The 13,555-nt window shown below is 40.8% G+C and overlaps 1 protein-coding gene across 1 annotated transcript in view; it reads right to left on the bottom strand.

Annotated features, from left to right (window-relative positions):
• Positions 1 to 13,555, bottom strand: part of RPF2 (ribosome production factor 2 homolog) — a 242,505-nt gene that overhangs the window by 53,489 nt on the left and 175,461 nt on the right. The gene's annotated exons all lie outside the window — the stretch shown is intronic.

Here is a 13,555-nt window from a genome sequence, read left to right as displayed (position 1 = left end):
GAGTCAGCCGGGCGGGAACTACCCGGCCCGAAGAAGTCACTGCCGTGAAAAGGTGGTCTTCTCTCGGCTGTGTCTTGCTGCCTCCTCCGCTGAGCCGGTACGAGCGCTGGCATGGCTGCGCAGCAGGCTGCATCGGCTTTAATGATAGCGATTTAATTCTGACCGTAGTTAATAGCTTTAAATCGTGATCTTTTTTAACGTGCATCGGTTTCTCGAGCCTGTTGGTGTCTCAGCTTCATGCACGCTTGTGCTGGCTTGGACATGCACGAGAAGTTACGGGTGGGGAGTGGAGGACCACTTTTTCCATAGATGTGTAAGTTCTATGGGTTTTTAGCGCTTAGGAAAACCTCGGATGAGAGGTTGTGAGCTCTGACCAGCCACAGACCCTGCTTGTTCTTAATACAGTTTCTCCCACCTTCATTTCTATACACACACTAATTCTAAATCTCACCTTCTGTTAATGTTGGTCCCTGGTTTTCAGTCGGGATCTTCTGGTTACAAGCAATCTGTGTGACACTGCTCCAAGCACACATGTCTTTTTCTTGTCTTGGAAGGAGTCACTGATGTCCCAACCCCTGACTAGAGTATGGGTTCACCCCATGCCTTAGACCACATGCACATCATCTGCAGCATTTCCCCACGGCCAACCATGCTTTGTCTGCTCCATTCAGCAAGTACTGTGTGACCTGTTCAAGCCAGGCTTCAATTTCTTCCTGCTACAAGGCATCAGTCTGAGGAGTCCCTAGCTGTGGCTGTTGGTTTCTGCTGTTAGGGCACACCAACCATCCGTGGGGATCTTTGTAAGACTCTGCATAAGAGGACACTGTTAAAACAAAAGCAAAAAAAAAAAAAAAAAAAAACAACAAAAACCAGTTATTTCTTATTTCTAGGAAGCTTCTCTGTGTGAAGGAATAACCAAGAAGCAGCAGAAGTACTTGCTTCAATGTTAGTTGATATGAGGAAGGAAATGAACTCAACACGGAAGAAAATGAAACAGCGAAAGAATTTGGAAATAAAGACAAGTACTTTGATGTGACAGAAAAGTAGCAGGGCGATAAAGAATGACTGAAGCCAGACAGTATGGGTGCAAACACTTAGAGAGTGATTTATATGATTGCTGAACACCACAGGATTTTCTTCACAAGAGGCTGCATTGCTGAAAGAAGCAGAGAACACAGGTGGGAGAGAGAAATGAGCAGTGAAAACCCTTTCTTGTGCCTGACAACTGGGCATGAACCAAGCATTGTGTGAGGGACAGGCTGAGGTTTCAGGGAAGACAGAAGGAGATTGTTGTGGATTAGAGATGTTCTGTGAGTCATCATTGGAAAGATGGTAGATGAATTTGTGTTTACAAGTGAGATTACCCAGAGATACAGGATGGAGAAGGAGCTGAAGGACTAGCAGGTTCAAAAATGTCTGTCCAAAGGAGCTGCACTAATTTAACTACAGCAGTTTCAAAAGTGGTTTAATAACATTAACCACATATTTGATTCTGGAGGAAGGAGGGTTCTGGAAGCCAGGGAGGCGTGGATGTCATGCTATGATCATGAGACACAGGGCCAAGCATTATTTAGAATCTGGTTCCTTAGAATCTGCTGTTGCCACTAGTCAGGTGCATTGCTCTGGTGCCCAAGAATTTGCGCGTAGTACAAAACTAGTGTAACTGTATCAGCTCGTTTTTGTTACACGTGTAACCCAGCTCAATAGCCTGCCTGGTTCAGAGTTCTGCATCCAGAGCAGATTTGGGATTGCCTGAAACAGGGGTGAAACAATTCTGAGTATACATTGAGATTTCCCCTACAATTAGTTCAAATTTAACTGATAGAACTCCTGAATGTACTGCTGACACCCAGTTTATCTGCTAATGAAAATTGGAAGCACTGAATCACAGAATCCTTATAGTTGGAAGGGGCTTCTAAAGGCCACCTAGTGCAACTGTCCTGCAGTGAACAGGGACATGCACAGCTAGATCAGATTTTGCAGGACCTGATCCAGCCTGGCCTTGAAAGTCTCTGGGAACAAGGCATCAACCACATCTATGATAGCCTGTTCCAGTGCTTCACTACCCTCACTATAAAAGATTTTTTCATTATATCCAATCTAAATCTATCCTCTTTGGGCTTTATACCATTTCCCCTTGTTTTATCACCACAGACCCTGCTAAGGAACCTGTCCCCTCTTTCCTGTAGCTCCCCTTTAGATACTGAAAGGCCGCTATCAGGTCACTTCGCAGCCTTCTATTCTCCAGGCTGAACAGCCCCAGCTCTCTCAGCCTGTTCTCATAGAGAGGTGTTCCATCCCTTGGACCATTTGTGTGGCCCTGCACTGGATGCACTCCAGCAGGTCTATGTCTCTCCTGTACTGAGGAGTCCATATCTGGATGCAGTAATCCAGTACTCAAGTTCCTCCAAGTAAAGCTTAAATGTCTCAGAACAAATATTTGGCAAACAGGAAGCAATCAGTTCTGTTTTGAAAAAGTGAACGAAATAAACAGGATAAGAATGTCAGTTTTGTCCTAAAAAATAGTTGATACCAGTTTGTGTTCTAGAGCCTCAGATTTCAAGGTGATGGGCTATAAAATCACCACTGCAGTTGTTAGCCAGCTAATTTTATGATGGTTATGGTGAAATTTGTTCTCCATTCATCAAAGTTTACATGCTGTGCTAGTTCCCTTCAGAAATGGGATGGAGATGGAGAAGGTGAAGTCTCTTGGACAGACTGCATTAATTTTCCTGTGTCTTAGTCTATGTTTGTTCTGAACTTCTCAAACTCCTGCTATTATCTAACTGTCTTTGCTCCAGCAATCAGCCACTATCCTTGTTAAAAACTGAGGCAAGATATTTTTTTTATTTGTGAAGTCCAGTTTATCTTTTGCCAAGATTATCTTCAATCTCCCTCCCATTCCAACTACATAACAGTGACAGTCCTTTATTGCCTTTTGTTTATGGGGATGAAGAATCTTTTTGGTTGTTTGCTTTTCATATCTTTTTCGAAGTCCAGCTCAGCTTGACTTTTGGCAGTTCTCATCTTGTCCTTCCTTTTCTTGATCTCTCAGATAACATTTCCTGTACTTAGTCCTCTTTGCCGTTTTGTAAATGTTTCAGTTTTGCTCGTGGTTATTTATTGAACTAGCACTGAAGTTCCTCTGTGGAACTTTCCCTGCTTTCTTGAACAACATATACACATACTCTTTTCACATCAAATAATCAGTTTATCATAGAATCACAGAATCATAGAATGGCCTGGGTTGACAAGGACCACAATGGTCATCTAGTTTCAACCCCCTGCTGTGTGCAGGGTAGCCAACCACCAGACCAGGCTGCCCAGAGCCACATCCAGCCTGGCCTTGAATGCCTCCAGGGATGGGGCATCCACAGCCTCCTTGGGCAACCTGTTCCAGTGTGTCACCACCCTCTGTGTTCACTGCTGGAGTAGAACCTTTTACCATCTTTCCTGAAATCAATTTTGACTTAAAAAAGTTGTTTTATCTATTGTAGCCCTCTTTTGTCGGCAGTCTGAACTCCTATTTGTTAAGCAATGACTATCACACCTATATACATTTTCCAGCAAATTTGTTTAATTAATATAATGCACTGCATATGTTAATGAGCATAATTCACAATATAAGGACTACAATGTAAATGGTTTGTCCTTATCTAAGATCATTGCTCATAAGTGCTTTTAGCCAAGTTGTCATTATCTTCTACTTTTATTTATACTTGATGCTTTAAATATATCATTCAAACATATTCTAAACTTGCAGTTACAGGTGAAGAAAATAATTTGGGATAATCCTTTTTTTTTTCTTCTTCTTATTGATATTATTTTTTCAGTGTTCTGAAAACTTGTGTATCAGTCTCTACCTTTGAGGAAGTAAAAAAATATATGGAGACTTTTGTTTGAGATGCTTTGCAGTTGTGTTCCTGAAAATAAAATTACACACCTAAACCTCCTTCTCTCCAACGTGTGGCACCAGTAGTATCTTTGAAGAGATGTTGTAGCAACTGTTGCAAATAAAGAAAGTTACCTTTTGAGATCCTGAATACATTCAAGATTGCCTTACCAAATGAGGCAAACCAACTGTTTTCCTTATGTCCCCAGCCTTCCCATACCACTTGAAAACAAAGTTTTCAGTCAATAGAAATCTTGCATATTTTAAGGCAAAACTCATACTTTCCTCTCTGTAATCTCCCTGGCCATCTTGGTTACTCCAGTCTAAAGAAAATCAATATGCAAATGAAGGCCTTGCTCCTGCAAACTTTGATACCTTTAATTTTTCATCCTGTTTTTCATCATTATTCCATATCATGGCATCATGCCTGATGCTTAAGTGCAGTGCTGGGTGCATTTCCCATGTGCAGTGCTTCTAGCAGGCTCAGCTGCTTACATGAGTTCCAGCTCTGGGAGACTTGATCTTCTGATCCTGGATAAGGGGAGAGATCTCTTTTTTTGGGGAGGCCAGTTGGTGAGGCCTGCTGATAAAGATTCAGACTGACTCTCTCCTCTGCTTTATCTTTGGCTTGTTTCTTAACTGTTCTGTATTATCTCATCCTTTTTAATAAATTAGTTTCTCCTATCTCAGTTGAGTTTCTTCCTCTTCCTTCCCCCCCCTTCTCCCGAGGGGAGGGATGGGCTTTGCATGGTGAACTGTTCAAACTGCAACATTTTTAAACTAATTTGAAGTCACCAAAAGCACAAAAATCTACAAAGCTATTCATTTACAGAAGTATTACCATGCACGACAATGAGAAAGGCGGGTTCCATTTGAGAGGAAGAAAAAGTAATTTATGGCATTACCTATTGTATTCTGTCACCAGGATACAAGATAATCAGAGATGACCTTTGAAGAGGGCTTCCGGGGAAGAATACAAACATTGCCTTTTGTTCTTATTTATTTATTTATTTATTTGGTCAAAGCAATATTTTGTTCTGATCATTTTCACAATGGGAATTCAGATTACATCTACTCTCTCCTCCACCCACCCACAGGGAAAAAACAAGAGAAGCATCACAAAAAAATTTGATGTCTTGCTTAAATAATTTCAAACTTTTGCATTGTTATGTATGTACATTCTAAATGATCACATGAGAGATCTTTATTAGTTTGTCTCATTTCCTTCATTTACATTGTTTAGAGTTCGCATCTGAGACCTCTCCATTATTATTTCCCAGGCAATGCTACAGGCCTGGGGCAGAGTGGCTGGAAGACTGCATGGAGGAAATGGACCTGGGGGTATTGATTGATGCTCAGCTGAATATGAGCCAGCAGTGTGGCTGGGTGGCCAAGAAGGCCAATGGCATCTTGGCTTGCATCAAGAACAGTGTTGCCAGCAGGAACAGGGAAGTGATTGTGTCCCTGTACTCAGCTCTGGTGAGACCAACCGCACCTTGAATAGTGTGTCCTGTTTTGGGCACCTCCCTGCAAGAAAGACATTGAGGCCCTGGAGCGGGTTCAAAGAAGGGCAACGAAGCTGGTGAGGGGTCTGGAGCACAGGGCTTATGAGGAGTGACTGAAGGAGTTGGGATTGTTCAGTCCGGAGAAGAGGAGGCTCAGGGGAGACCTTATTGCTCTCTATAACTTCCTGAAGGGAGGTTGTAGTGAGCTGGGGGTCGGCCTCTTCTCTTGTGTAACTGGTGATAGAACTAGAGGGAATGGCTTCAAGCTGTGCCAGGGGAGACTTAGGCTGAACGTTAGGAAATACTACTTCTGAATACACTCTGAAAGAGTGGTCAGGCACTGGAATGAGCTGCCCAGGGAGGTGGTGGAGTCACCGAGCCTGGGGGTGTTCAAGGAAAGTTTGGATTTTATATTGAGGGACATGGTTTAGTGAGAACTACTGGTGAAAGGTTGATGTTTGGACTGGATGATCTTGAAGGTCTTTTCCAAACTTGATTATTCTGTGATTCTGTGATATTCTGACAAGCAGTTAACCCAAGAAGGGTGCAGCAATCAAAAGGGAATACAGATCATTTGTTTCAGCAAGAAAACTGCTAATAATTTTTAATACAAAACTCCAACTACTAAAATCCTTGATCTGGTCTATATAAAATGCTTTAACTGAAGCAGCAAGGCTGGAAAAGATGGACTTTCAACATCACGGAAGACTTTTATTTACATAGAATTAACAAACATTGAAACACTTGAAAGCCATTTTTCTTCCAAATGGCATATAGGTGAATCAAAAGTTTGTTTTAAAATAGTACTCCTTTTGTTTTCATACAGTCTGTGCTGGTGAGAAAGTATGGCCATTCTCTACTGAATCGATAGAAGAAAGTCAGGCTCTCTCCTCTTCATGCTGGCCACTTCTGCAGAGATATCCAATTGTGACTGATTTATAATCAGCCTTCCGCAAGGGAAAATGTCATCACATTTGCCACAAAGTAGTTATGTTGCTTGTAATTGCTTACATTGTTCTTAATTGCTCATTTTATAAAGAAGGGATCTACATGGGTTATATTATTATCTGTGTTAATAAGCCTAAGCATAAAAATCACTAGTTAGATCTTAAATTAATGAGATTTGTAAAGACAATGAGATTTCAGACATTAATAAATTGGGATTTTTACCTCTGGGATATTCGTATGGGTGAACATGCAAAATTTCAAACCTCTGAAACTGAAACTGAAAGAAAATCTGAGTCAGTCACATGAATACAATTAGAGATCTTCACGACATCAAGGAAGATTGACATGATAAATGCAAAATGACTCTACCACTGCTTTGTACAGGTTGCTGTACTTCACCCATGGTATGAAAAAGCTTTCTTACAATGAAGACGAGTAGATATCAGATTTAGGGTGTAACTGGCAGTTACACAATTGAAATAATTTATTCAACTCCATGCTCTATGTGACTGTAATTTAGATTTCTCAGCAGTAGTGTTCCCTGTTGACAATGCAGCATTAATAATAATGCATAATAATAACCAATTAATAAAGTGTCAGCATTTGATAAAATCCCACCCTTTGAACAAAGATTGTGGCTCATTTCTGAAAGTTGATCTAGAGTAAATGGTGAGAGAGGGAGTATTTTTGTATGACAAAACTGGTAGTCTATCCATTTTGGAGTCCAGGAGGCAAAGCTTGTAAGTGGAGGTGATGATAACATCCATCCAGTACAATTCTGGAAAAAAATATGGGCTTTTCGAGGCTGTGTTTCATTTCTGCCTTGGATCAGCAGACATCAATCAGACTGCAGTGTACTTTGAGCCTTTACTTTTCATACGTATCGTGTAATGCTACCCATCCCCCTGCATTTTCAAAATAGCAGCTAAAATCTGTAATGCTTGACTCTCTATGGCAGTAACTTTGAATTTGTGCACTGGTTAGGCTGGTTGTGGTAGATAACACACAAGGGACTTTTTTGCAGCTATTACTAACTGCAAGTGCAGGAATCTTTTTGTCATCTGGTGCACAGAGTGTCTCCTACTAGTGATTCCCTTTCATGTGTCATGGCAGAGTACTTGTCTGGCCATGAAAAAAGGATCTTAAGCAATAGTCAGTTTAATCATAAATTGTTTTTTAAAACTTTGTTGCAACATGTTTGTAAATGAAAAAAATAGGCAATATTTTCTTTTCTTCTCCTTACTTTCTCTGTGGTTTAATTAATTCATATTTCAGTGGGATGCTCAAGACATTTCATCTGAAGAACTCTTTGCTCTGGATACTCCATATCCAGACTTTCCCCTGAAGAAAGAAACTTAGTCTTTGTAGTAAGTGACACATGTGGATGCTGGTAGGAAGCAGCATTCATTTTCTTGTACAAAAAATAACTCACGAGTAAGTCTTCAAATTAGAAAGCATTGTGTACAAACACTGCTTCTGATCTCTCTGTGATTTAAAACAAGGCATTGCAACTTAGCTATTCCCTTCAATCTGTAGTTTTAATGGCAAGATTTAAACAGTTAATTATGAATTTATTTATCTTCCTCTATATGCAGACCTGTTCATGTCAGGAAAATAATGTAATCCTGCTGACGCTTATGTCATTTCATATGGCTATTAGAGTGGTGAAGTTTTACCATTTTCTCAGTTCAATTCTCTAGCCCAGAACAGAATATATTTCGGTTTGAGAAGTTTCACATATTGAATTTTGCACAGAAAAATAGAAAACACTCTTTATGTAAACCCTCAGCAGGTTCTGTCTAGGTTCTGCCTAATGTCTCCGCTTTTGATTATCTGCTCAGCATTTATGCACCTTTCTCTGTTAATGTGTTCTTCTCTGTAATGTCTGCTTACATTTACTTTGTGGACACCAAGACATTCAATTGTTCTGTGGCAAAAAATAAAAATTAAAAAGAATCACAAAAATGTTGATCAATATTTCCTTTTGGTCAAAGGACTTCCAAGTCTCATCCTAGCTTTCCAAAAACTTTTGAGCTCTCTGGAAAGTATTATGTTTCATTCTTTTTAGGAAATGTCAGAAGTAATTATGGTTGCAATCAGAGAAATTAATCCGGTTTAGCTTTACATATGCAATGTGATGTTGGTAACTAAGTCTGTCACCCAGGGCTTCACTTGGTGGTCAGGTGCAGAAGAACAGGTACGTTTAGGGCATGAGTCACCTGATCTGTTTTAGACAAGGTTTCATTAAATTTTCTTGGGCACACCAAAGGGATGACTTATTCTACAGGTCCATCAGCACAGCATTTACACATTCTCTCCTTTCTTTCAGAATAAAATCACTTTGTTTTTCGGGCAGGTACTTTTAGTTCAGTATGAAACCGTCCTGTATTCCAAAATAGCAAAAAGTGTCACAGTTCATTCAAATATCTTTCACTAGGCTGGTGTTTGTTGCTGTACAATGGGTAAGCATAATACCATAAGGAGCTCATTGAGACTCCGGTTTCTTGTGAAGGACTTACCAAAAGTTTAAAAACATGAGTGAGTGGGCATAAGGGAGGTGCTGAAACTCTGTGGCCAGTCTGGGAAGAGTGAGCAGAGAACTGAACTGCATATGAAGAAACAGCAACAGTTTTATTACACATTTTCAGACACACCACAAGCTTTGTTATAATAAATAACACAGTAGTGAATACTTTTAAAATTAGTATTATTTATTTAAACTGCCAAGGATTTTGCGTGAACCCTGCATGAAATATCTGCATAAAAGCAAGACTTTCTGTTTCAAAGGTTGAAAGACTGATGCACCCTCACTAGAGAGAAAATGAAATTAACTGTTTTGGAAATGTGAAGAATGACTACAAACACCCCTATTTCAGGGGTACATGCCTACGTCAATCTGAGAGCATTTGTGCTCCATCCGCGCAGCACCGGTGCTGGAATTTGTCTTATCTGACTTCATGTCTGCAGTACTGATGTCTGCATCTGAGCTCTTTCTCCAGACCTTGAGTCGGTACAGGGTAACCGACAACCCCAAGGTTTACAGATATGACTACACAAGCAAGTATGCTGTCAGCCTACAACAGCTGACACCACAACATCAGAGTACACTGATACGTAGCTGCTTCGCCTGACACAACCCAGCCCTGCTCTGCGCGGTTATATTGGGTGGAGCCACAGCAAAATGTCAGGATGCATCCCTGTACTAACTTGCACTGCATTTCTCTGTGCAGAATTATCCCAGTGTCAAGATATCAGAATCAGTCTCCCATAATTCTATACTCCACAGTGTTTTCTAAAATACAAATTTGTTTTGTTTTAAATCCACATTTTGCATTTTTTTTCTCTCTCTGTCATTGGCATGAGATCAGTATAAGGTAATGTTCCTTACATTTCTGTTTTGCATATCTTTGATATGATATACATGGAACTTAAGCAACCTCTTCTAAAATGATGATTAGTGATGGGAGAAGAATGACGAAAGCTTATGGACAGGAAAAAAAAACACACCAGAGGGTGGAAGCGCACATTGTAGATTTTGGATAACTAGCAGTGGATGAAGAAATTCAGAATGAAGAAAGCCACAAAAATGAAATTGTACACTGAAGCAGTATTGGCTCTGGCGCTTCATCAAAGAGACGCCACAGTGAGAGCCACTCTGACGACAGATAAGCAAATAGCAATCATACCCTAGAAGTTTGCAGTGTTAGCCTGCTTACCAGAGAGTGGGCAATCAATTGGGCTGGAAAATCCACAGCAAAGTGGATCATCATGCAGGTCTGCAAGATCGTTATTATCTCCTACTTTCCTGAGATTATGAATCAGGGTGGTGCCTGAGCAATAGAGGAATCTGAAGCAGAGAATGCTGAGACTGTGGTAGGGAAATGGATGGGACACATCCTGAGTTTGCATCCTCTGAGCACATGTTGGCATATCTGTCCATGATGTAAGCTCCTGACTGATCAAGCAAGACATGCAATACTTCAAGGAAACATTTTTCTTTGCCTATTTTTTATTGGAGCACAGACTGTATAACTTAGGCTTCCTTTCCCGAATTTAGGAACAAAAAAGGAGAGATTCAACGCTTGTTTCAGCAAATGCAAGGAACTTTGGATGACTTACTTAAAACTGGAAAGCAACACATCCTATTAAACCCATTCTCAGTGAAGTAAGCATTCTGTTGTAACTGCTGCATACTTGTAGTTCAGTTTGTATGAAGGCTGCTTTAAGCACCGGGGAAAGCATGGCAGTAGGTTGGCAGCTTGAGCAGGCACATATCAGGCTAGTTGCTATAGCATTGTTTTGTTGAGGGAAACATTAGATCCCTGTCGGGCTGTGTTCTCAGGAGGGTTCTGCTGACAGTTGGTTTTCCCATTATTGACTTTAGAAAAAACAGGCAGTTTCAAATTAACTACACTCATTACTGAATTCTCCTCAGTTTGAGGTCAGAGTCTGTAGACTGAAGGTCAGTTTGGGAATATCCAGGAGCATAAGAATATACTTGAGAAGTAAAGAGGACAACACACAGCACCAACATAGGATACTGCTGGAGGTCCTCCACTTATGGTTATACACATGACCATAGTGTGTGTCTGTGGGAATGGATGAGCAGAGTAAAATAGCTGGTTCTAATGACCCAGTATCTAGACTATGTGAATTTCAGGATTATTTACTTTGGGACCATTTCTATTCTGGTCTTCATACTGAATATCCACTAAAACCTGCAGTTTGTAATAGTGCTCCCTCAAACACTGCTGCCTGGAGTGGGAGTCAGGCTTATATGGGTATCTGGAGTGAGGAGGGAGCTGAGAGCCAGAATGCAGTGACATAATGACCACAGTCTTGTACACGCTCTGAATGACATGGTTTTTACAGAAACTTTTGCTATTTGGTCAGCACTGGAATTAAAAAGGAAACCTATTTTTACACTAAGGAGATTGCTGGGTTTTGATTGTTTTTAACATGAGTGTATGTGCACTCAGTGCAGAGGCAATGTTCTTCATGGTTTTACACTCCTAGGGAGAAAACCTGAGTGGGTACTATCAACAACTTCTCAGAAAGCTAATTTTTTAATTTACTTATTGAAAACAAACAAAAAATCAACAAATGCATATTTGATCAGGAATAGGCTGGCACTTTGTTGAATTGCTAGATGAGTGGGCTAAAACTGCTAAGGTACTGCTGGGGCAATTGTGTGTCCTTTCTTAGCTAGCCAGGGTTTCACGGTGTTGCTGGTTTTCCTGGCTGAGCAGGGCTGATAGAGGCCAGCAGTAGCTGCTGTTTGCAGGGTGGAGGAGGAAACAGCTCTGCAGACAAGAAAATTTGAGAAATTCCAAGGAGGAATTTGAGCCTTCTTTTGCTCTGTGACTCCTAAAGTTGTTAAGGGCTGATTGATAACAGACGCACCTATTTGCCTTTCTGTTTTTCTAGAAGCATGTTGTTTTTCAGCAATGTAATGTCTGTGATCTCCCTACAATGTTGTCCCTCTGCTGTGCAGGCTTCTCGGCATTCCCTGTGGAATAAAGAAGCTCTGGATGCACATTATCCCATTTAACTTGTATTTCCCCTCAGTCTGCGTCAATCTTTCAGCAATTACGGAGGCTGTGTTTTTCTAGGACCATCTGCAAAAGGGATATTGTTACATTTTACTCGGTAACATGAAGGAGGAAGATCTTGGAAATTCTTTAAGCAATTTTCCCTTCACGAAAGTCTTCCAGATATCAGACAGAGGGTCTGTTTCCTTCCAGACATCTTGCTCTGAGTAGTGGTATTGCTGCAGGGATGCCTGGGAAGTCTTAGAGGATGAGTACTGGAACAGTGGGGCCAGTGTTAGTGTAGTGACAAAAGGCACAGGTACCCAAGGGCATACCTGCACTGGGTGAAAATCAGAAAATTTGGAGAACTCAGGTATAGTAAGGGATCAATAACAATCCAGGAGGATACAAAGGACATTTTTTTCCTGATATAATCAGATATTTTCCCTTGACTGAAGGCCAGAGAAAAGCCAGCTATTATTATTAACAGTTATTTAACATTATTAACAATCTGTTTCTGTCATGCTATGCCACACAAAAAGTAAGGGCAGGCCTGAGAGGAAAAGGCAGCTTAATGCATTAAAGTAAAATGATACAGGAGATTCTTGAGTTCCCGTCTCCTTTGTTTGTTTTCCTCATCTTGTTTCTTTAGGAATCTTCCCCTACTGCCACCCTGTTTCAAAGCACTCCCACACTGGTGTCTGCCCTGCCTTAGCACTGCTCTCAATGCAGTTCTTCAGAGTTTTTATTGTACCTGTTCAGGTGTAAGTTGTTCATGCAGGTCATGTTATTCAGACAACAAATCCAGGTAACAAAAGCTGAAGTTTTCTTCATCAGTTTGGAGCAAACTGTGTGTGCGCTTTCATTGTAAAGGGAATAAACACAAAGCAACTTGGTGCTATGGCATTGCTATGGAGGTTAACCAGCAGAGCAGTTTTTCTCTCATATGATTTTCATAATGATATATTCATTAAAAGTAAATGGATTTATAATCAGTAGTAAGTCTGTCTGAGGGTCATAGCAAAAAAGTAACAGTAGGCCCTTCTAAGATAATGCTGTATCATTTGCGTGATTGAACAGAGAAATGGGAAGCACAAAACGTTTTATACTTGTACCGGGCCCTTAGCTTTTACAGTTCCATACAGCTCTAGTAGAAGCTGCAGGTATTGACAGGCTCTCAGGTAATACAGCAGAATTACTTGGGCAGCAGCGGTTGTTCCCAACCCTCCCCAAAGCTCTGGGTGAGCCCGGTTTAGTCAGGTGTTAAATACGATTAACTGCAGCGGCTTTGGGTGGCTTAACATTTTGTTTCCAACACCTAGTTCCTTACAGTGCCGCAATAGGTGAGGCAATCTCTAGATATATTGATTTTTTTTTTTTTTAAATGGCACAAGCGCACAGAATGGAAAACACCAGCATCGATTTCATGCTAAATTTCTGGAAGTTACAGCTGACTCTCATACACTTTACGTCTATCAGCTGAATGGCAGATTATCTTCCTGCCAAACCCTGTCTCCAGCAGGACTTATTTTGAGGGACAGCAAAGCTTTTGTATAAATTGGTCTCTCTGAACATGGGGTTTGTTCAGCTCTTCTGGGGCTCTTGTCTATCTGTGCCATCTCAATGCACAAGTACTGCAAGAATGTGCAAACACTTGCAGAGTATTTATATCTCTCAGG

Source organism: Lagopus muta, chromosome 2 (assembly GCF_023343835.1).
Source record: "Lagopus muta isolate bLagMut1 chromosome 2, bLagMut1 primary, whole genome shotgun sequence".
Lineage (NCBI taxonomy): Eukaryota > Metazoa > Chordata > Aves > Galliformes > Phasianidae > Lagopus > Lagopus muta.
Note: the sequence above shows the minus strand (reverse complement) of the source record. Positions and strands in the feature narration are given on the sequence as shown.